Source organism: Ursus maritimus, unplaced genomic scaffold (assembly GCF_017311325.1).
Source record: "Ursus maritimus isolate PB19 unplaced genomic scaffold, ASM1731132v1 scaffold_5, whole genome shotgun sequence".
Lineage (NCBI taxonomy): Eukaryota > Metazoa > Chordata > Mammalia > Carnivora > Ursidae > Ursus > Ursus maritimus.
Window position 1 is genome coordinate 76,029,231 of NW_024426663.1, and position 22,868 is coordinate 76,052,098.

Here is a 22,868-nt window from a genome sequence, read left to right on the forward strand (position 1 = left end):
ATTTAAAGATCCCTTCTAGAAAAAGATGGATGATGATAAAGGAGCCGTTTCAGGAGCTGACCCAGAAAGTAATGATTAATTATATTCTTGCAGGCTGAGCTGTCCAATGTCCTGGAAGGCATCATCTTTCTTCCAGCTTCTAAGGAGGTCAAGAGATTCTTTGCCAGTGGCAGTGAGATACGAATGGAAGGTTAGTCACTTGATCCTTCCACAGAAGCAATAATTCACTGCCTCCAAGGCAACGTCTCCAAAGGCGCCCTTTTGAGGGACTGTGTAAGACCAATCTACTCAGCTAAAACGGACAGATTCCTGGACACTGCTGTAATGGGAGCTACTTTTATCTGAAGAATTCAGACTGGGCTGCCCATCTAGACTAAACTCCCCAGACAAGTGCTTCAAGGTGGACCACCATGATCTAAGAAAGGGCTAAGGTTTATAACCTTAAAAAGATAGTAAGACTCCAGTTGTGTTTGTCCCACAACTTTGGGGTCAGATTTCCACTCCAGTTAAAATTTTAATTACCCTTGGGGCGCCTGGATGGTTCGGTCAGTTAAGCATTGATTTCTTGGGGTCCTGTGATCAAGTCCCGTATCCCCCACATCAGGCTCCCTGCTCAGTGGGAAGTCTGCTTCTCTCTCTCTCCCTCTGCCCCTCCCCCTGCTCATATTTTCTCTCTCTCTCAAATAACTAAAATCTTAAAAATATATATATATATAAAATAAAATTTTAATTACCCTTGAGGTAAACGGTTTTAAAAATGGCGCCTGTGAATTTTGTCTCCCTGTATCCATTGCCATTGGCTATTCCCCTCACCCCCAGTTCCCCCCCACACACACACACACTGAGCTTGGTCATGTGACTTGCTTTGGCCAATGGACTATTAGCAAACGTGATACAACAGAGGCTTGAAAAGTGCTTGCCTACAAGGAACTCTCCTGCCACCATGGCAAAATGCCCAGGTAGCTTCTTGGGGGATGTGAGAGCACGTGGACGAAGGTCTCTGCTGTTGCAGCCGACCTAGCTCTGCCAGACATCTGCACCAAAGCCCAAGTGCATGTGTGAGCCCAGCCTTCAACACGCGGAGCAGAAATGAACTGTCCCAAGTTGAGCCCGGCCCATATTGCCAACCTACAGAATGAAAAGCAAATAAATATTGTTTTGAGCTACTAAGTCTTGTTAATATTGATATGTGTGCTACGATTGGTAAAACCCTCAGACCGTTGATGGGGATTAAAGAATACACTTATGGGGCACCTGGGTGGCTCAGTTGGTTAAGCGTCTGACTTCAGCTCAGGTCATGATCCCAGGGTCCTGGGATCGAGTCCCACATGGGGCTCCCTGCTCAGCGGGGAGTCTGCTTCTCCCTCTCCCTCTACTGCTCCCCCTGCTTGTGTTCTCTCTCTCTGTCAAATAAATTTTTAAAAATAATAATAAAAAATAAAGAGTATACTGAGTAATATATAGAATTGTTGAATCAGGGGCGCCTGGGTGGCGCAGTCATTAAGCGTCTGCCTTCGGCTCAGGGTGTGATCCCGGCATTCTGGGATCGAGCCCCACATCGGGGTCCTCCGCTGGAAGCCTACTTCTTCCTCTCCCACTCCCCCTGCTTGTGTTCCCTCTCTCGCTGGCTGTCTCTCTGTCACATAAATAAATAAAATCTTTAAAAAAAAAAAAAAGAATTGTTGAATCACAATATTATACACTTGGAAACTAATATAACACCGTATGTTAACTATACTGGAACAAAAAGTAGAAACTTGGAAAAAAAACCCCTCAGATCTTAAAAGCACCTACACCCTTTAGTACACACAGTAGGCGACTAATAAATGCCTACTGAGTTTCTTAAATAAAGTAATGGTCATTCATTTGAATCACATTAAACATATTTGTAAAAAGATTTTCTCATAGAATGTCAGAAAAGCTGTAACATTTCATGCTGTAACATTTTACTGCAAAATTAATTTTGGTCCCCTTATTTTACTCAGAAGAAGACACAGAGGATGTCATCTTTCAGTTAGTCTAGCAAGGCTATAAAATAGGATTCCAAGAATAAGTGAAGTAATTGACCTAAAATGCTTAGTTCAGTTTCTGACCCTTGAGATATGTTCTCACTGATGATGTAGAGAGGGACTGTGAATATAATGATGATGGCTGTGAACTCCCCAACTAGAGGGGCTATTTTAGTCTATATTTTATTCATCGTACATTACGTACAATATCATGGATATATATTTTTTTTAAGTAGGCTCCATGCCCAGCACGGAACCCAATGCAGGGCTTGAACCCACAACCCTGAGATCAAGACCTGAGTTGAAATCAAGAGTCAGATGCTTAACCAACTGAGCCACCCAGGTACCCATATCATGGATATATTTTTAAAACAGGAGGTCTGCATGGGGCGCCTGGGTGGCACAGCGGTTAAGCGTCTGCCTTCGGCTCAGGGCGTGATCCCGGCGTTATGGGATCGAGCCCCACATCAGGCTCCTCCGCTAGGAGCCTGCTTCTCCCTCTCCCACTCCCCCTGCTTGTGTTCCCTCTCTCGCTGGCTGTCTCTCTCTGTTGAATAAATAAATAAAATCTTTAAAAAAAAAACAAAACAGGAGGTCTGCAATGAAGAGAATAATATTAAAGAACAAGAAGGGGAGGGGTGTTTTTATTCTATTTGGAATACCCTGTGATTCTCCAATATGACTTACATCCTTCGTCAGCTATAAAAATTCTTATCCCTTCTGACATTACCTCTTCTCCATTCTTTTTCTTGCATACTTTATACTGCTTATCCTGCCATCTTTATCTATGAACTGCTCTTTAAAAAAAATCTTTTGAGTCGAGTCAACACACAATGTATGTTAGTTTCAGGGGTACAGCGTAGTGAATCGACAAGTGTCTACGTTACGCTGCGCTCACCATGCACATAGACCGCATCTGTCACCACGCGATGCTATTACAATACCACTGACTATATTCTATGCTGTACAGTTTATTCCTGTGACTTATTTACCTACTGATTGCTCTTGCACTCTTTCCATCTTATCATCGCTATGTCAGACATTCTAGGGATTTTCCCTTTAATTGTGTTAGTTCCGCTGATTTTCTCTTCTCCTATACCTAATCCCCCCTGTCACTCATCTCTCCCTGAGAATTTCAAGGATTACGTTTTTTTTATTGCTAGGCCTCCGTTTGGTTCCTCTTCCCTAATCCACCCGCTCTTTTTCATACTATTTTATTCCTTCGTTGTATTTTCTACTATTTCCTTTCTGCCTCTATGCTCATACTAAATATTTGCATGTTATAATTTCTGATTCAAACTGTTTACGTCTTTGGAGCACCTGGGTGGCTCAGTCGGTTAAGCGGCTGGCTCTTGGTTTCTGCTCAGTTCATGATGTCAGGGTCCTGGGATGGAGCCCCGAGTCGGGAGCCTCAGCGGGGACCCTGCTTGAGGATTCTCTCTCTTCCTCTGCCCCTCCCTCCACTCGCACACTGTCTCTCTCTCAAATAAATCTTTATAAAAAGTGTTTGCGTCTTTGGATACTAGTTATTTTGTTCGTTGCATCTTCTGGATCTCACTTACGTGATTCATCCATTTTAAACATGAGCTCATCTTCAAGGATGAATAATTATTCCTTGGGAGTCCTTGGGAGTGCTCTGGTTTATAAATTACTAGAACAGAGGGATTTCAGCCTTGCTTATGCTTAGAGAGTATACAAGGTTTCAATGGTTCTGAGTCCATTTTAACGCCCAAGTACCTGGTAGAATGCCAGGTCCTTCTCAGCTGAACTCTGGACACAACTCCCAGGCTCCATTCCAGCTGCACACCTCCGTAGTGATCCACAAACATATTCCTCCTCTCCCCCAGACCACATAACCTTATAAAAAAGATTTTATTTATTTATTTATTTGAGAGAGAGAGAGTGTGAGAGAGAGAGCGAGACAGAGCACAAGCAGGGGGAGCTGCAGAGGGAGAGGGAGAGGGAGAAGCAGACTCCCCCACTGAGCAGGGAACCCGACGTGGGGCTGGATCCCAGGACCCCAGGACCATGACCCGAGCCAAAGGCAGACGCTTAACCGGCTGAGCCACCCAGGCGCCCTCAGATCACATACGTTCCACCTGCCGTAATTCCTAAACACACAGTCTGAATCAGTTTCTACAACAACGACCCTGCCTCCCATGCTTTACTCAGTCCTCTCTTCTCCACCATCTTGAGCTTTTCCTTTCATTTCCCTCCTTTCGGTAACAAGTTTTGCCAAACTTAGGTTCTCCGGTTGTACCTCTGCAGCCTCCCCAAATTCTTCCTACTCCATCTGCATTGCGAAGACTTAGTAAAATTCTATTTCAGAACGATGAAGGGAAGATATGATCCAAGGGCTGATCTCAGAGGGGAGTGCATACAGAGCACACATAGAATCTGGGAGACTTACAGAATGTGCTTCATGACAAGATTTATTTACGAAGCTAAAACCACATTTTCCGAAGAATCACATTAATAAGATCGGCCTTCGGAACATTAGCCTTAAGGCTACTTCACAGAGAGACTGCCAAAATAATGGTTCTAGGATATTCTAAATTTTAAGTTGTGGAAGAACAACAGTAGCTCCAGAAATACTACAGTTTCATGGTTGTAGCAAGATTCCGGAAAAAAAGGGGGCGCCTGGGCGGCCCAGGTGGTTAAGCGTCTGCCTTCGGCTTAGGTCACGATCCCGGGGTCCCAGGATCGAGCCCCACGTCGGACTCCCTGCCCGCTGGGGAGTCTGCTTCTCCCTCTCGCTCTCCCTCCATGCTGTCTCTCTCTCTCTCTCAAATAAATAAATAAAATCTTAAAAAAAAGATTCCTGAAAATAAAAATTGCAGGGTCATGAAAAAGGGGCCTAATTCTCTAAAATGTGACAGTTGTCTTTCCCATTAAGCAAACTCACTAGAAATATAATAAGCATAGTTTGCTCTGTCTGTGCCGTGAAAAAAAATTTTTTTTACTGAGTTTCTGAACTTAGAAAAGAGAAGATGGATGTGCGCCGAGCGCCAGGTCTGGGGGACTGCCTTGAGATATCTCTCTACTAGACACATCCTGGACGAGGAAAGTGAATACGTGAGGGGTTGTCAGGAGCAAAGCAGAGATCTCCACGCCATGAGGAAGGAAGGGAGATTGTGGGCAAAAACCCTATGTTTCAGAGGAAGAGAGACTGTGGGAAAAAGCCCTATTTCTGCAACTGGGAAAGATCCAGAAAGGAAAGGGTCCAGAGATGGCCAGGGATGCGTCCGCTCATTTAGCACCTTTTACTGAGAACCAGCTGTGTGCGAGGCAGGACACGCTAAGCAGGACAGCATAGGTAAAGCTGTTTTGGACTAAGGCTCTACCCTCCGTAATATTCTAATCTCGTGTAAAACAAAAACGAGAGCAAATGTCACACAGAAGTCCCACGTGAGTAATACCAATAAAGAGTTTAAAACACCCAGCAGATTAAAAAAACTTTTTTTTTTTTTTTTAATTTTTAAAAACCTGATTCAGGTGAAAGGAACAAAGAAAGCATAGGTTTATCACTGGTACTCCACCCCTCCAGGCCAGAAATTCTCCCAAGGAAGTCAAGTTTTCCTAAACTTGGAGGAAGGAGGAAGGGGGACGCATCAGAGGAAGGGCAGGAACCTCAAATCCTTATACCCCCATTCATACCATCAGCCCAAAACAAAAGAAGGGCACTCTAAACTCTGGAAGCCGTCAGACATCTTCATCACGCCACATGTCCCCACGGCCATCAAGAACACTCAGGTGCTTTGTCAAGCAAGCAGCTCGCTGGTCTGTTTGAGCAACGGCTCACATTGGGCCCTAAAAACACCATGGTCAATTTCTTGGGTCTCACCGGAAATAAATAAAATGCCACCCAGAGCTTCCAAATTCGGCAAGACCCTATTCAGTACCACCAACCCGCCAAGAATCGTCCACCCTGATGGGACATGAAACAACCTGCCAGCAAAATTCAGCCTTGACTCCTCCACCATCCAGCTGCGCCCCTCCCAGACATGGCCTTCAACCTCTCAGCTTTCCTGCCTACGGAGCGAACGGCAGCAGAGCCTAAACCATCTCTAAAATCCATCTCGTCCTAGATTTTATGAGACGAGGGGATTTTTCGGTAGCCAAGTGCCTGCCCCTCTCTTGCGGCTCATTTGCGGCTGACAACATGCATATAAGCTGATTTCGGCAAAACCAGAGCTCCTGGGACTGTCTTTCACAGGAAGTTACCCTAGATTTGCTCTTTTCTGCTTTTTCCTGGATGGGCACAACCCCTGCCCTGCCCTCTACTATTGGGTACACGAGTATCATTTCTTTCCCTTAATCATCGCACGGAAAGTCTCCAAATCCAAGCGCAAAATGGTGGGTCCTCAGAGGCAAGGACATGCAATTATGGGTCTACGGCTCTGCAGGTTCCAAGCAAGCAATTTACAATGTCAAACAGTGAGCGGTTTCTTTGTGCTTCATAAAAAGACACCCTCTAATTCCCCCAGACAATCCATTTGCAGAATTGCTAGTAAATCAACATAATTTGTTTTCCCCGAGCCTGTGTTCTGCGAGGGAAGCCTCGTTCAGAGCTGCCGAAGCTGTTGCAATTATATAAAATTATTGCATCTCACAATAAGGAACTTCCCTATCATTGGTCATGCAAATGGAGGACAATAATACATACGTAATTTAGACACAGGGGATTATCCTTGAAAAAGCAGGCTGACTGTTGCTCTCAACTTAATTTCTCCAGTGTCCCCTCAGCTTCATAAAATTCCTAAATTCTACGATTCGGCAGATACTAGCAGGGAAACGCGCTCTGCTTGGGTGAAATATATTCAAATATTCAGGATGTACCGTATGTCAGGTATTTGCAGTATTTGAACGCAAATACGCCATCACTGTGCCGCGTGTCACTGCAGAATGGAGAAGAATTAGGCTTCGTTTTGAAGCAGCTGACAGGCAGATTTTTTTCTCCCCAAAGTCTAACAGAAAGCCTGCAGGCAAGTCAATAGTATCTAATTCCGCACACCCGGCACGGCCAAAGAAAACGGATCGGAGCCCACAGAGGATACCTTTGTGATGCACTTTTCCGGAGAGGGCGGCCCCAAGACGAGGAAAGACTCACCCTTCCTTGTACCATGTTTGTTTACAGATCTGGCTATGGCTTTCATCAAAGAATGTCCTTGAAATTCAAAAAGGCAGTTTATTCTGGGGGCGAGAAGCCTGGACCCTGGCATAGCCTTTTGACTGACGAGCTCTGTGATCACTATCAAGTCAATTTGCTTCCGCACCCCATCTCCCCAGGCACAGAATGAACGAACTGAATTACATAATCCCTGTGCTATCCTTTCGCTATAAAATGTCATGAATCTACCTAGGATAAATGTTTGCTATCACACTAAAGGTCGCTATGGGCTTACAGTAAGAAGGTGGCCTTATGACTGACAGGTGGGGGGCGGGATCCCAGTTAAGGTATTTAGCTGTATGAATTTACACAAGGGAGCTCTCTAAACCTTAGCTTCTTCATCTAAGAAATGAATTTGGGTCCATATATACAATGGAATATTACTCAGCTATCAGAAAGAACGAGTTCTCAACATTTGCTGCAACATGGACGGCACTGGAGGAGATAATGCTAAGTGATATAAGTCAAGCAGAGAAAGACAATTATATGGTTTCTCTCATCTATGGAACATAAGAACTAGGAAGATCGGTAGGGAAAGAAAGGGATAAAGAAAGAGGGGGTAATCAGAAGGGGGAATGAAGCATGAGAGACTATGGACTATGAGAAACAAACTGAGGGCCTCAGGGGGGAGGGAGGTGGGGGAATGGGATAGACTGGTGATGGGTAGTAAGGAGGGCATGTATTGCATGGTGCACTGGGTGTTATACGCAACTAATGAATCAATGAACTTTACATCAGAAACCAGGGATGAACTGTATAGTGACTAACATAATATAATAAAAAAACAAAACAAAACAAAACAAAAGAAATGAAATTGGCGGAGAATTAGGAGTTTACCTAATATACAGTTACCCACACCCCGGAATAATTAAACCAACCCTAGGCAAAATTATGCAATGAGTCAAGATTACCGAGAGCCCCCTCTCCGCGCATTTTTCATTTTTCTTTAAACTTACACTCCTGCCTCATGCTGCTTCCTTCTTGCAAACATGATTACCAAGCCACACCCAAGTTAGGGAGATACAATGTATGAGCAGCACTTTTTTTTTTTTGAGTGCAGCTGACACACAATGTCACATTAGTCTCGGGTGTACGACATAATGATTCAACATCTCTATGCTTTATGCTGTGAATGAACCGTATTTTTTGCAACGGAGTACAGAGGCTAATTGCACAATATCTAGATTCTGACAGATCTGGGTTCAAATCCCAGCCTCATGCTTGACTAGTCACGTCACCCTGGGGAAGTTAGTTAATTTCTCCAAATGTCAATTTCTCCATTTGCAAAAAAACGAGGATAATTATATCTACCTGCATACGTTTGATGTCAGGACTAATGGCGTTCGTGTTCATCAATGTCTTCATAAAGCCGGTGATGTTCACGACACACCTAGTTTTACGCTAGATACTAATAAGCATCTGATAAACAATGATGCTGGTTATTATTGATTCTCTCATCCTCATAATGTCTAGAGTTCAGCCTGTAAATAGATACAAACTTTCTATCTTGACGCAGGAACTTGAACCGCACTTCCCCTCTCCTGCCTAATTGATTTGTAAAAATTCACTGCAGTCTTCATATTCTGCCTCTTTCAAATGTGCTTTGCTCTTTTGATCCCTCTGTTTGCTTCTCTTACTCTGTTGCAGCTTTCTGCTGAAAAAAAGGGGAGGGGGCAGCCTCTCCAGTCCCATTTATGGAGGATTCCACCCTCAAATTTCTAGAATCACTAGTCCTTTCTCAGAATTCCTTCTTTCGTTCATCCAATCATGCAACAGTCTTTGAACCAGTACCTTGCATTTGCCCGTCTTGGTTAGGGGCTGGGAAGACAAAAACAGCAGAGACTGGGTAATGGGCAGAGTTGGCAGAAGCATATTTGAGAGACGTCAAGGAGGCAACATCAACAGGACCTGAGGATGGAAAGATATGGCAGATCAGGAGCGAAGTTCACGCCCTTTAATTCCTCCCCAGGTTCTTCTCGAAACTTTTGCACGAATATGCTTCTGTCTGCATATTCTCCTCTACTAAGCACCCCTATAAGGTACATTGTGCAATATCAGGAATATTCATGTAATGGGGAGAAATTTATTTTAACTTTTGGCAATGCTGAGAAACAAAGCTTTCACTTGCTGAATGAAACTGGCAAAAACCGATCTGGGGCGGGGCACCTGGGTGGTGCAGTCGTTAAGCGTCCCGAAGGCATGATCCCTGCGTTCTGGGATCGAGCCCTACATCAGGCTCCTCTGCTAGGAGCCTGCTTCTTCCTCTCCCACTCCCCCTGCTTGTGTTCCCTCTCTCGCTGGCTGTCTTTCTCTGTCAAATAAATAAATAAAATCTTAAAAAAAAAAAAAGAAAACGATCTGGGGAAAGGCAGGCTTCAGGCACTTGCCTCCGCTTACTAATTTGGTTTGGGACCTTCAGAGTCTTTAAGAGTAACTCATCCTTTTAAGAGCCAGGGCTGTGCTGGTGAAAAGTACAAAACAGAACACCTGGGCGTGCTTCACTCTGCGAAGGAAGCAAAGGCTATTCTGGACCCACACGGTTAAGTCAACAAGCAGCCAAACTTAAACTGTAAAAAGCTGCCAGTTAGGAGGTGATGTGTTTATTGCTTCCTTCTAAGGCAAATCAGGAAGAAGGTTGGGGCCTTGAGACCCCCCGAAAGCAGAGATGAGAAAGTGCCCGAGAAATCAGTGGCCCCCAGCAATGTGGCCGAAGTCCAGAACCAAGAAGAAAAACGGTCAGAACGGGGCCTCTGTGTTGTGCATGGACAGACTCCAGAAGCAGCAATATGTGTATCCAATTTTGTTTTCCTTTTCTGCAACATAGCCCATCTCTCCTGCTCCTCCTCGTTGCCCTACACTCAGGAAAGTCTATTAACACCTCTCGTGTCCATTGCAAGGGCTGTGCCCAGCACAGGGAAGCAGCTCCACAAAACGGAAAAGCTTTCTGGAGGCAGAAAAAAACCATTACAAGAGAAGCCCTTTCCAGGGATATCCCTTCGAGACGCAGGATGTGCTCCCATTTCCAGAGAACCCCATTAAAGAATGACAGAACCCCCACATGCCTGCCGACGCTTTGGCTTACTGTGAGATGGGAAATGTGAGACGGGAAACCTCTCATTTTTCTTCTTCGCCTCCGGCTGTTTGATTACTTACAGCCAAAAGCTCTTCTCAAACCCATTATCCCCAAGCCATTCTAGCCCCGCGGTCCTTCCTTTGGTCTTGAATGGGGATGAAGAGCCGCTGGTGAACCTTCTCCCTGCACTTCTTTACAGTCACGACTAAAAGGATCATTAGGTGACCCTTTGTCATTTTCTTACACAGGCTACATAATAACATCATGAACTGCGCCCCACGGGGCCATTCCTCTAACTGACCCCTTTGAGAATTTCTGCCATTATTCTAGTCTCTCTGGTTTCCTGCGCCATTTTGAAATACAAGAGCAAACTGGAGACAGGAAGTTGAGAACCACTAGAAGGGCATACCAAGAAGATGCCTGGCTTTGCTTTTAGATCACAGTTGTATCCATGGCATGCTCGTTTTGAAACCTTCTTAAAAATGTCATCGTCCTGGGCGCCTGGGTGGCTCAGTTGGTTGAGCATTTAATCTGGAGATCGGCCCCTAGTGACCCGACCAGGAAAAGAGTAGTTTTGCTGGACCAGAACTCGGCTTTTAGTTCTGAAGGTCATTTTCAGTCCTGTGTGACAGATTCACTCAGCAACTTCTCCAACAACTGGATTTTTTTTTTTTTTAAGAACAGAATGTTTGACAGAATTGAAAATTTAACTGTTGCAGCACACGGCAGATCCATAGGACTGATAGAGGCTTCCAAAGTTGAGCATTAATGAACTATGACTTTTTTTTAAAGTTTTTTTTTAATTTTTTTATTTGAGAGAGAGACAGAGGGGGAGAGAGCTCACGAGCAGGGGGGAGGGGCAGGCAGAGGGAGAAGCAGGCTCCCTGCTGAGAAGGGAGCCCGTTGTGGGGCTCGATCCCAGGACACTGGGATTATGACCTGAGCTGAAGGCAGACACTTCACCGACTAAGCCACCCCGGCATTCCACGAATTGTATGATTTCTAACATGACTGAGAAATAAACCCTAGTTGTATTAAGCCAAGGAAACCTTGTTTTTTGTTTTTTGTTCTTTGTTTTACCAGAACACAATTTAGTCCATCCTGTCTAACAGTCCATTGGGTTGTGTTGTTAGTCACTCTTCTGTCATCTTGTGCTGTTACATGACCAACACCTAGCACAGTGTCTGACATCTAATGGGCTCTGAGAAAATATGGGTTGAATAAGTAAATAAATGGGTAAAATACCAGAGTGTACAGACGGACAGTGATTTCCTTTCAGAGAGATTTTAAAAAGACTGAAGACGACAAAGTACAATTCTTTGCTCGTGTTCACAGAAGACTCTGAGGAGATTTACGGTCACCTGCGATATGACCCTGACACCTTTCTCTTCTTCCTGGGGTTAGGGAGGATAAAGGACAAGACACAGGGAGTTACAACTCCCTGAGAGACTCCCTTTCCAGAAGATAGACTAGAACGGCATCACAACAATGGTAACTTATGCCTGCTCTGCTCAGTGACGTGTCTAGATTAACAATGCTCAGATTTCATGAGTGGGGGGGGGGGGCCTATTCGCGTCCCTTTTCAGCTACAGACAAAAATATGAAATACTGAATGAAAGAAATCATGTTTTCTTATTCTTTCATTTATTAAGATATTAGCTTAATAAACTATCTCACTGATCATCTTAATAAGAAGATAATAAATGATAGAAATAAATACCAATCCTTTTTTGGCGTGAACATGGTACGCATTCTCATTGTGCCTCGGCATCTGGTTTCTAGAAATGGTTACTCTAAAAGCGCGATCTCCGTTTATTTTACGACAGGTCAGTCTAGTTGTTTCATTTTTTAAAAGTAGTATTTCTGTGGGGCGCCTGGATGGCGCAGTCGTGGGGCGCCTGGGTGGCACAGCGGTTAAGCGTCTGCCTTCGGCTCAGGGCGTGATCCCAGCGTTATGGGATCGAGCCCCACATCAGGCTCCTCCGCTATGAGCCTGCTTCTTCCTCTCCCACTCCCCCTGCTGTGTTCCCTCTCTCGCTGGCTGTCTCTCTGTCAAATTGATAAATAAAATCTTAAAAAAAAAAAAAGGAATTATTGTCAAAAAAAAAAAGTAGTATTTCTAAGTATGAAGATACTGGGGGGTGGGGGCAGCCTCCACTAGCTCTGGGAGGCCACCCGCCAAATCTTCAGGTGGGCAGAGGCCTGGCTGCCCGCCTACGTCCTGGGCTCTGTCCCGCCCCAGGGAGAAGCACCAGGAAGTCAGAGGAGCAGGTCCCTAAAGGCAAAATCTGCAAAATGAAGATGACAAAATGACAGCTCACGTCACAGTCAGTGAAGACCCAGAAAATATAATTAAGAGAATTACTGTGAGGAAAACTATGGCAATTACGAGTGACATCAGCCTGAAAGATGTCACGTCAAAGGCTGCCAGGCTTGTGTTAAATGTCCACAACGTCAGGGGTCCCTGGGTGGCTCAGTCAGTTACACATCTGCCTTCGGATCAGGTCATGATCCCGGGGTTCTGGGACTGAGTCCCGCACTGGGTTCCCTGCTCAGCGGGGAGTCTGCTTCTCCCTCTGTTGCTCCCTCTGCTTGTGCTCCCTCTCTCTGTGTGTCAAATAACTAAATAAAATCTTAAAAAAAAAAAAAAGTCCACAACCTCAAAAGGGCACGGAACCCATGCATCCGTGACATCTGTGATCAAACAGCACGGGCAGCTCTTCTGCCTTAGCACCTCGAGAAGTAAATATATCATGGAGGCAGCCTATGCGTGGAGAACATTTGCAATGCAAAGTAAAAACAGGGGTGCCTGGGTGGCTCAGTCAGTGAAGCGTTTGCCTTCGGCTCAGGTCATGACCCCAGGGTCCTGGGATCGAGTCCTGTGTCAGGCTTCTTGCTTGGCAGGGAGCCTGCTTCTCCCTCTGCCTCTGCCCCTCCCCCTGCTTGTGTGCACTCTCTCTCTTTCTGACAAATAAATAAATAAAATCTAAAAAAAAAAAGAAAGAAAGAAAGTAAGAACAGTCTAAGCTACGATATGGCAGCAAGGGAAGATGAGAAGACCATGAGACTGGGAATGAGGACACCTGGCTTTGAACATGGAGAAGCCACCAGCTTCTTGGTTGACCTTGAACAGTAGACATCTACTCAACTGGTTCTTGGTTTCCCTGTGTGCATGAGCAGAGCCTTTACAAGCATCCACTGTTTTAACACTGTGTCCCCAGAGCTCCAGCCCAAAAGTTCTTGGAGGCCCCCGTACTCCCTTTCCCCTTCACGCAGAGCAGGTCCATCTTCGCATGGGAAGACCTGGAGCTCAAGGTGAAGCTTCATTTGAACATAAGATTTTTTACCTAAGATTGACTTGCTTTCATCCCCTTTGGCCTCATCCAACCAGGAGGTGGACCCTGCTCCCTTGGACCAGCTGAGGTGAGTCAGATTCAGTTCAACTGTGCCAGGCCTCCAGAGGAAGCCCCAAAGAGGACACCATATCAGTGAGGTCGTTTGCTCTTTGATTTCAATCTGTCTGGGCGAACGAGCACCTTCCTATCAGCAAGCTTCCCAGGGCAGCTAACAAAGGTGTAAAGATTATCCGAGCAGGGGCGCCTGGGTGGCACAGTGGTTAAGCGTCTGCCTTCGGCTCAGGGCGTGATCCCGGTGTTATGGGATCGAGCCCCACATCAGGCTCCTCCACTATGAGCCTGCTTCTTCCTCTCCCACTCCCCCTGCTTGTGTTCCCTCTCTCGCTGGCTGTCTCTATCTCTGTCGAATAAATAAACAAAATCTTTAAAAAAAAAAAAAAAGGATTATCCGAGCAAGCCTACATCACTGAGAGGTCCTACCCATGCTGTGTGTCTTCTGTTTGCTTTTTCAGGTCTTCTCTTCAACCTTCTCTACCCCCTTCTCTGCTCTAAGAGGCTGACTTGCTGGGTGCCAATAGCCCCTGCTCTCTGCTTCTCGTTGGATGTGCCAGAGTCCCAGCAGGAGCGGATACTCAAGGAGGAAAGGGACATTGGAATAGGTATCTTCCTTCTTCCTCCTTGTAGGGTAGGATGAAAAGTCACAACTCCTCTCAAGGGCGCCTTTCCTAAAGGACTCTCTTCTTCTGGTTCCGGTGGTAGTTCCTTTACTCTCTTACTTTTTAATTTTTATTTTATTTTATTTTATTTTTAATATTTTATTTATTTATTTGACAGAGATAGAGACAGCCAGCGAGAGAGGGAACACAAGCAGGGGGAGTGGGAGAGGAAGAAGCAGGCTCATAGAGGAGGAGCCTGATGTGGGGCTCGATCCCATAACGCCAGGATCATGCCCTGAGCAGAAGGCAGACGCTTAACCGCTGCGCCACCCAGGCGCCCCTAATTTTTATTTTAGTGTCGCAATGACACTGAACAGGAGATCTACCTTCTTAACAAAATTTTAGTAACTGTACAATACTGTGTTGTTAGAGGCACACTATCGTACACCAGATTTCTAGAAATTATTATTATTTTTTAAAGATTTTATTTATTTATTTGACAGAGAGAGAGGCAGCGAGAGAGGGAACACAAGCAGGGGGAGTGGGAGAGGGAGAAGCAGGCTTCCCGCTGAGCAGGGTGCCCGATGCAGGGCTTGATCCCAGAACGCTGGGATCATGACCTGAGCTTAAGGCAGACGCTTAATGACTGAGCCACCCAGGCGCCCCTAGAAATTATTTATCTGACAGATCTGGAACTGTATACCTGTGGATCACTAACTCCCCATTTCCTCCTCCTCCAACCCTTGGCAAACACCATGACACTCTCTGGTATTACGAGTTTCACTATTTTAAAGACTTCATTTATCTGAGACAGAGAGAGCACACATGCATGTGTGAGTGGGGGGAGGAGCACGGGGCAAGGAAGAGAGAGAATCTCAAGCAGACTTGACACTGAGCATGGAGCCCAACACAGAACTCGATCTCATGACCCTGAGATCATGACCTGAGCCAAAATCAAGAGTCAGACTTTTAACCTACTGAGCCACCCAGGCGCCGAGTTTGACTATTTTATTTTTTTTAATTATTTATTTGACACAGCGAGAGAGCACAAGCAGGGGGAGCGGCAGGCAGAGGGAGAAGCAGGCTCCCCACCGAGCAGGGAGCCTGATGCGGGACTCGATCCCAGGACCCTGGGATCATGACCTGAGCCGAAGGCAGACGCTTAGCTGACGGAGCTACCCCGGCGTCCCCCGAGTTTGACTATTTTAGATATTGTATATAATATTTGTCCTTCTGTGACTGCCTTATTTCACTTAGTATAACATGCTCAGCCATGTTATTGCATATTATAGAATGTCCTTTTTTAAGGTTGAATAATATATATAGATATAGATATAATCCCATTTTTTTATCCACTCATCTGTTTATGAACACTTAGGTTGTTTCCACCCCTTGGCTATTCTGAATAACACTGCAACAAACACGAAGCACTAATATCCCTTTGGGATTCTGATTTCAATACTCATGGGTCCATTCCCTGGATCATATTATAGTTCTATTTTTAATATTTTGAGGAACCTCCATACTGTTTTCCAGCACAGCTGCACCACTTTGTATTCCCACCAGCAGTGTACAATTTCCAATTTCTCCACGTCCTCACCAACACCTGTTTTTTCTTTTGTTGATTTTAGCCATTCTGACAGGTGGGAGGTGATATCCGATTGTGGTTTTGATTTGCATTTTCCCGATGGTTAGAGACAATGAGCATTTTCTCATACAACTTCTGGCCATTTGTATGTCTTCTTTGGAGAAATGCCTATTCAAGTCGTGAGCGCACTTTTAAATAAGTTTATTAGGGATATTTTGCTACTGAGTTGTAAGTGTCCCTTATATACTTTGAAATTAACCCCTTATCAGATATGCAGTTTGCAAATATTTTCTCCCGCTCATTAGGTTGACTTCATTTTCTTAATGATGTCCTTTGTTGTGTAGAAGCCTTTTAGTTTGACATAGTCCCACATATTTATTTTTGCTTTTGTTCCCTTTGCTCCTGGTGTCAAATCCAAAAAAATCAGTGCCAAGACTGATGTCAAGGAGTTCGGCCCTATGTTTCTTCTAGAAGTTTTAGTCTCAGGTCTTAAGTTTAAATGGCTAATCCATTTTGAGTTGATTTTGGTAGAGGGTATAGGAGTCCAGAGTCATTCTATTGCAAGAAGCTGTCCAGTTTTCCCAACACCCTTTATTAAAGAGAATACTTTTTCCTCATTGTACAGGCTGTGGGCTTTCCACAGATGGTAATTTTGAGGTAATTTCCTTCTATTCCCAGTGTTGCTGGGGTTTTTTTTTTTTTTTTTTTAGTTTTTAATGATGAAAATGTGTTGAATTTGGTCACATGCTTCTTCTGCACCTATTGAGATGGTCATGTGGATTTTTATCCTTCATTCTATTACTGTAATATATCATGTTTATTGATTTACGTATATCAAACCATCCTTGAATCCCAGGAATAAACCCCACTTGGTCATGGTGAATGATCCTTTTAATATATAGTTGAATTTGGTTTGCTAGTATTTTGTTGAGGATAGCTACTATTTTCGTTAGCTAGTATTTTGGCTTTATGTTTATCAGGAATAGGGGCCTGCAATTTTCTCTTCCAGTAATGTTGTCTGGCTTTGGTATCAGATAATGCTGGCCTCATAAAACGAGTCTAGGGAGTTCCCTCCTTCGCGATTTTCTGGAAGAGTTTGAGAAGGATTGATGTTAATACTTCTAAAAATATTTGGTGGAATTCACAAGTGAAGCCATCTGGCCTTGGGCTTTTCTTTTCTGGAAGGTTTCGGATCACTGAATCGATCTCCTTACTTATTATGGATCTGTTCAGACTATTTCTTCATGATTCAGTCTTAGAAGGTTGATGTTTCTAGCAATTTGTGCATTTCTTAGCAGGTGTCCAGTGTGTTGGGGTATAATCGTTCACGGTAATCCCTCGGGATCCTTTTTAATTTCTGTGGCATCAGTTGCAATGTCTCCTCTTTCCTTTCTGAATTGATTTTAGTCTTCTTGTTCTTTTTCTTAGTCTAGCGAAAGGCTTATTAATTTTCTTTACAAAACAAAACAAAAAAAACCCAAAAAACAAAAAACACCTCTCCGTTCTGTTGACTTTTTCTATTCTCTCCTAGTCTCTATTTCGTTTATTTCTGCTCTAATCTTGATGATCTCCTTCTACTAACCCGGGTTGAGTTTGCTCTCTGTGTTCTAGTTCCTTGGGGTATAAGTTGTTTACCTGAGATCTTTTTTTTAATTGACTCGTAGTTGCCATATGATATGACATTCGTTTCAGGTGTACAACATATCGATTCAACAGCTCTGTACTTCACTCAGTGCCCACAAGTGTAACCACCATCTGTCACTGTACTGTGTTATTACCATATTATTGACTATATTCCCTAGGCTGTACTTTTCATCCATGGGACCTATTTATTTTGTAACCGGAAGTAGGTACCTCCTAATCCCCTTGCCCTAGCTCACCACCCCTCCCACCCCCTCCCCACTGGCAGCCACCACTTTGTTCTCCGTTATTTATGAGTCTGTTTCTGTTGAGTCTGATTGTTTGCTTTTAAATTCCACATATTTATTGATTCCTGTTTTACCTTTTTTTTCCCCATCTTTTCTTCTGATTTCCCATGGTATGTTTTTTCAGATTTCTTGAGTACAATGCATATTTTATTTCCATTCTCCACATTCCACTACACATTCTCCTCTGAACTCATTAGTAGTCTTCGCTATGAGTTTCTATAGGTAACATGACAGCTATAACTATATTCTTAATGCTGTAATAATACTTTGAATTTTCTCGTCTCGTTCAGTAGGTCTCTTGGATTTTGAAATTTTCCACTGGTTGGGAGGGATTTTTGTTTGTTCCTATTTTTGTCATTAACTCCTACTTTTATTGCATTGTGATCTGAGAGTAAGATCCAACAATTTCTATGTTTTGAAAAAGTCATTGGTGTTTTCTTTATGACCTAACAACCAGCAAGGGTTGGCCAGGAGGCTAGAGACCCAGAGAGGACCAGCAGTTTGAGTCTGAGGGCAGTCTGGGGGCAGAAACCCCCTCCGGGGAGGCCCGTCCTTCCTCTGTTAAGGTCTTCAGCTGACTACAGATTAGATCCACCCCCATTAGGAGGGTAATCTGCTTTACTCAAACCTCACTGATCCAAATGTTAATCTTATCTAAATACAGCTTCACAGAAACATCTAGAATAACGTTGAAGCAAATATCTGGGTACTGTGGTCTAGCCAGGTGGAGATACAAAATTAACCATCACATCCATACTTTAGAGCAATCTAAAGAAAATAATATTCTTCTGGGCCTGTGGTTTTCAGATTTAGCACATGTCAGACTTACCTAGAAAATGTGTTAAATGCATATTCCCAGGCCTGGAAGATGCGTAAGCTTCTGTTAGCTACCATCCCGCTATTAGGTTTTACTGCTGAGGCGGAGCCTGGGAATCAGAATTTTATTTCCTCAGACATTTCTGACTCAGGGGATCCAATGACAAGCTTGTGAAAAACAACTCCAAGTTCTCCTCCTAAGTGTCTTCAAAGGGGCCTGAGGACATTCCTGGGGAGAGAGAGGAAAGCCCAGGAAAAAACTGTACTTCCTCAACATTTTCCTACACAGGAAGCTAGGTTAAAACAAATACTGAGCTTAGGGGCACCTGGCAGGCTCAGTCTGTACAGCATGTGACTCTTGATCTCAGGGTCTTGAGTTCAAGACTCATGTTGGGTATGGAGCCCACTTCACTTAAGGATCATTTTTTTTTTTTTTTTAGTTTTAGTTTTACTTAAGTGATTTCTACACCCCCACACGGGGCTAAACTCACAAGCCCAAGATCAAGAGTGGCACACTCTTCGGACTGAGCCAACCACGTGCCCCCGAGCCCACTTAATTTAAAAAACAAAAAGGTAGATTTTGAGCTTAGACTTAAAAAGTCAACAAGTCCCGAAGGACAATCTGCAATCAGGCAGGAAGTAGAGAAAAGCAGTTTTACCCCATCTTATCTCAAGATAGAAAGGACTTCAGAGTCATTTGTATACATAGGAAATGTCTCCAGATTCCCTTGTAGAATCTCCTGGAAAAAATACATGCTCCCCATCCACGCCTCCACCTCGAGGCTTCACCTGCAAAACCAATGGCTGTGGACAGATGAAGGCTACGCGATGTCCCACAGGTCTTCCTACAGGACCGAAGTATTTGATGCTCTGGGGAGCGTGGAAGCTGACGGCTCTCCGTGGTCAGTTCCAGAAACTGGCTGAAGACAGCTCTTATCCCAACCACACCTCCTTCTGGGGGCAGCGTGCATCCAGTGACTGGTCAGCCCAGGAACCCACAGGTGATGATGTCCTCTACCTTACAGAACAACACCCTGTTGGTTTCAGAGCTTCCTGTGAGGTTAGCCGAGAATATTCCTGAGATTGCTTTGCAGCCCAACCTCCTCGGACCAGTGCCGCTTCCTTCCCTTTTCCTCCCTTCCCCCAGAGGTTGAGTATTCCCTAAGAAATCTTCCACACACCAATATCCATCCCAGGGTCTGCTGGGACATGGACCTGGGTGGGGAACCCAATCCCTAATGGCAGGGAAAGGCTCTCAGGACGGCGGTCCTTTCTGCCCCAGACAGGATCCTCTTCCTTCTCTCCTCTAGTTCATCAGCTCCTTCCACTGGATCAGATCACTCCTTCCTGCAAATGAAGTCGTCTCAGGGGCCACACTGGAGGGAGGAGGTGACAGACACCATCTGATTTGCATCAAGGACCTGAAGCTGCATTCCTGGGAAACAAAGGAGTAGGGAGACCCACTCCACTTGCCTCCCAAAGCACAAGTCCTGCATTGCAACAGCTGCCCCGACGTGCAGGTCTACGGGCCAGATGATGCGGGCGGCAGACCCTGCGTGGAAGGACGCGTGTCTTCGCACACTGGGAAACCAACAACCTCCGAGATGACAGTTCTGCTCTAGTAACTAAAATGGAAGCCCGTAAGCTAGCTGTTGATATTATCTTATTATTTCCCATTTAGATAGCTACAGAGAGCAAAGGAGCTTTAACACGGCTGCGAAAATGGAAATAATCTGCCTTTGCTGCCGGTGACACCCGCAGAGCCGTTAAAAATTCAGTTGTCAAATGCATAAAGGCGCACGGACGTCTTAGTTCAGAAAAACGGGGCGGGAGGTACTGTTTAAATCTCTTTGCCAGCAATCTGTCTTATCAGCTTTCAAGGACATTGGATTGTTGCGTTTATCTGGCAATCGGAAGTGATTTCTGTCAATCCCTTGTTGTTGTCACATTTCAATTAAGAGCCTGAACGAGCCCTCTTATCGGGCCCCAGCTTTCCATCTGAGTCACCGCCAAATACACTTTCCCTGGACACAGGATTTGTACTTTCCCTTTTATTGACTATGGAAATTAGTTATTCCAGCCTAAGTGTGGTTTTGCTCACCAACGTACTTTTCAAAACGAGAGATAAGGTTTTTAGTTAGCAGAATACTTGATCTCAGGGTCGTGGGATCGAGCCCCATACTGGGTGCGGTGCTCAGCATGCAGTCGGCTGGAGATTCCCTCGCTCCCTCTCCCTCTGCCCACCCCTGCCCGCACATGCTCTCGCTCTCTCTCTATAAATAAAAATCTTTAAAACAATAATAATAATAATAAATACATTTGTTTTTATTACATTAGAGCATTTAAATGCTGGCCCGTAGCAAAGCCCATCAATCCAATGAATCAAAATGATTATTAATGAGACTATTTATTCTATCTCATGGAAAATGCACCTAATATTTCTAATGTCCATTACCAAAGAATACTCAAAATATTTTCTATGGTTTCAAGGAAAGTTACTGTTAATGACACTTTGGGGGGGGGGTGGTTTCTAAACCTCACAACTTCTAAAATCTCAGTTAAGCTTTTAAATATTCAGTACTAAAGAAGATAGTCTATATATCTACATATCTATATTAATACACTCATATATGTTCATAGTCACATGTAAGTAAAGTTCTTTTTCTTTTAAACATACCCACTTGGGGGCGCCTGGGTGGCACAGTGGTTAAGCGTCTGCCTTCCGTTCAGGGCGTGATCCTAGGGTCTTGGGATCGAGCCCCGCATCGAGCCCCACGTCAGGGAGCCTGCTTCTCCTTCTCCCACTCCCCCTGCTTGTGTTCCCTCTCTCGCTGTCTCTCTCAGTCAAATAAATAAATAAAATCTTTAAATAATAATAATAATAAATAAACATACCCACTTGATCCAGTGTATCTCAATCAGGAGTAGGGATGCCAAGAATTTTATTTCCCTATAAGAGTTTGATTAATCTTCAAATTCATAAAACGTATGGTCTCAAGGCATGGAGACCTCCTGGTAGGCTTACCGGCCAACTTCAGTTTCACAAGAATGTACAGACTCAGCAAGATCCTATTTGAGATAATAGTCGAAAGAGAACCGCAGCTTTAAAGCCTAAAGTACCCACCTGGGTTCAAGTCCTTCATCTACCACTCAGTCTGAGCAAGTTACTAAAACCCCTTCACCTCAGTTTCCTCATCTGTAAAATGGGACTCATAAAAGTTACCTTAGGGGGTGCCTGGGTGGCTCAGTCAGTTAAGCATCCGACTCTTGGTTTCCACTCAGGCCATGATCTCAGAGTCCTGAGATGGAGCCCTGTGTTGGGCTCCATGCTCAGTAGGGAGTCTGCTGGAGATTCTCTCCCTCTGCTCCTCCCCCTGCTCTTGCATGTGCTCTCTCTCTCTCTCTAAAATCAGTAAATACAATTTTTTTTTAAAGTTAACTTAGAGGGGCGCCTGGGTGGCGCAGTCGTGAAGCGTCTGCCTTCGGCTCAGGGCGTGATCCCAGCGTTCTGGGATCGAGCCCCACAACAGGCTCCTCCGCTGGGAGCCTGCTTCTTCCTCTCCCACTCCCCCTGCTTGTGTTCCCTCTCTCGCTGGCTGTCTCTCTATGTCAAATTAATAAAAATACAAAAATAAAAATACAAAAATAATAAAAAAAAGTTAACTTAGAAGACATCTTTAGATGAGTAGGAACATCACCCATCAGCTCATTACGGTACCAATTATCATTACATATGCCTAGTGACTTCATAGTGCTACGAAATTTAAGTGCCGAGTGAGGTTAAAATAACTTAATTTTTTTTCTTTTTGGAGGGATAACAGACACACGATGACGTTAGTTTCGTGCGCACAACAGTCTACAGGTAATGCTGTGCTCACCACAAGCATAGCCCCCATGTCACCAAACGACGCTATTACAACACCACTGAATATATTGTATAATTAAGCTATTTTTAAAAGATCCAAAGTTGAGAAAACACTGTGCAATGGGGTGGTGACCCTGGACTAGGATAGTAACTTTGAGACAAGCAGGAGAAATTTTTTTTTTCAGCTGCTACAAAAAGCTCAAGAGATCAGGCCTAAACCCCACAGAGTCTCTGATTAAAACAAGAGGAGGCTGACTCCCACCTTCCGCGTCCACCGACATTGCCCAGCCTCCTCGGGCCCCACATGAGCTCATTTTCCCTCCAGCACTATGCTGCGTGTTTCTCATGAACCACAATTTTACCAGGATTAAAATCTTAGAGAAGAGGTTGGGTAACACGCAGTATGA